The sequence below is a fragment of the Solanum verrucosum genome, unplaced genomic scaffold (assembly GCF_900185275.1).
Source record: "Solanum verrucosum unplaced genomic scaffold, falcon-dt-bn FXZP01000147.1, whole genome shotgun sequence".
NCBI lineage: Eukaryota > Viridiplantae > Streptophyta > Magnoliopsida > Solanales > Solanaceae > Solanum > Solanum verrucosum.
In genome coordinates, this window is record NW_026020343.1 from 189,113 (window position 1) to 191,690 (window position 2,578).

Genomic DNA, 2,578 nt, shown 5'->3' on the forward strand with positions numbered 1-2,578 from the left:
TATCAAAGAGTGATTGAGACACAACCCATACATCACATACAATATAGATAAGTAATACAATAAGCAATAAAGGGTTTGGTCCTCCAAATATGAGGACTCACCAATCTTGAAAAGAAACTAAGGTGATCACTAGTCACGAGGATGTGAAATAGAAGCGTCGGACCCTACATTAGTGAAACATTATAGGCAAGAGTATGTAACGTACATAGAATGTACGAAGTATGATATAAATGCATAAGAGTTATCAATCATGCTAAAAAGGACTTTGAATGACATGCATTTACCAAGTTATATCATAAAATAACATGTAGAAATCATATTTCGAAATATTGGTCTATGCAAGATAAAACATCATCAAAGCACTTGTAAGATACTTCTAGAAATAACCTTGGTTCATTATTGTGGGATGTATTCATTAACCGACATATAGACCATGTGAGCTAAACCATGGAATCTGATGTCTATCCCACACCGAAAAGAGATTTTCTTACTTGCCAAGGTAAGAACCATAAATTTCTAACTTGAGTGGCTCCATTAGCTAATGTCTATCTAAGACAACCTATGGTGGCACATAGTTTACGGGACACGGGTAATTGCCATTTGCCTTGTAAACCTCCGGAAAACTAATGAACTAAGCTAGAGCCTAGTATGTAGTCTAGTAGCCTAATTAGGGTTAACGTAAAGATAAGAGTCGTAAAATAACCTCCCCTACTTAGTAAAATGTTTCAGGACCTAAACGTCAAGGCATGACCCCCCCAATGGTCCTTGAGATGGACCATAGGGCCGGCCAAAAAGCTGTCAAAAACAACATGACCCACGAAATGGGCACCCACGAGTCGTGGGTGGACTCACGCCCCATAGGTGGGGGTCATGAGTCAAGGCTAGACCTCTCCCAAACCTCCAAGTTCCAGTACCATTCTACGACTTAGCAGCACGACCTGTAGACCTACTTAAGCCCCGTGGGTGGGGTCTCGTGAGTGGGTGGCTTGATTTGGCCAAGAGGAGGGGCTGCAGACCAAAACCATGGACCTGCAGGATGGGGCATGACCCCACCTACGGCCCGTGGGTGGTGGGCATAGGGCCGCTCCTGCAAAAGTTGTTAAAGAGTCGTCCAAGGCTTAGCCAAAACCATTAATTCCAAGATATATTATATTAGTGTGGGGTCATTTTACTTCATTTATTTAGACATATATAAGCACTTTTAAACCATTAACTAACCTATTCTACTTTATAACTCACAAAACTCAAAGCACAACCAACTCCCCTCTTCAAATATTCTCTCTCTAGAAACTCCATTGCAGAGCAAGAACAAGGTCAAGCTTAGGGTTCAAGGAGAAACCTTTCTTCTTCAATTTTGTGTGGGATCTCCAATCAAGGTATAGGAGTCTTAATTCATGGAAAGATTTCTTCCATGAATCCCTTCAACTTTTAATTTCGAATTGGTAGATTTTTCCAAAATAGGATTTTCAATCTAGCCATGGGTTCTTCCTAAAAATGATTTCAATGGGTCAATTGTCTTATATTATGGTTGATTTCTTGTTTAATGGTGATTTTTATAGTAAAATACCCCATGAACCCATGAACTTCCCCATGACCCCAATTTCATGAATTGTGATGGGTGTATTGATGCAAGATGAATACTATGAATTGTGTCTAGGGTATTGTAGTTGTTGAATCTTATTTTATCGATGCCTAATGTAATATTTATAGGTGTGATTATGAGACATGATTCCTGACCCTTCTAGGGTAAATTATGAAGGTTTGTACATATTAATGAAAGTTGTGTATGAACTTATGATTCACTTAGAAAGTGAAGATCCAATGACTATTGTGTAAATTGTGGTATTGTTGAAAGATCATTCTCTCCTTACCCTTACACATGACTATATCTGAATTGTCTAGGATGATGATAATGTGATTGTGTTGATTGAAAGGCTATTCTCATGAAACACTATGAACATGATGTGAAAGGTTTACTCACATGTTAATGATGATTCTAAGGTTGAAAGTCCATCCTCACCTAATTGAATCTATGAGCTATTTTATGAGTTGTATTGAATGAAGGTCAAAATATTCCTTCACACATGTAAATGCAATTCAAGACTAATTATGTATAATTTGGGAAATAATGCTTAGAACATACTGGATATGGTAAATGAGGTAGAGGCCCTCCTGTCAATACAATAGGCTGGGTCATTTAAATTATTCTCATGAGATGGAAGCTCCTCCGTCAATACAATATGTCGGGTTTCTAGAAGCAATCTACATATCCCATAACTATGTTCCCACATAGGTCTTTAACTAGTGGATCCACCTAAATGCTACACATTTAGTTCTACCTTAGGCAAGTAGGACACCTTCTTTCGGTGTGGGGTAGCTCACATGGTCTATGTCGGATATGGCTATTTTCCCTACATTATAAGATAATGAATATGACACAAACTATACTTATGATTTCTTGATGAGCTTTACTTAGTAAGAATGATGGGGGGGGGGGGGGTATGAGACTTCACTTTTACATTGCACAAGTGGACTTGGAAAGGTGTTATGGGATGGTTCTTTATGCTATGAGAATACA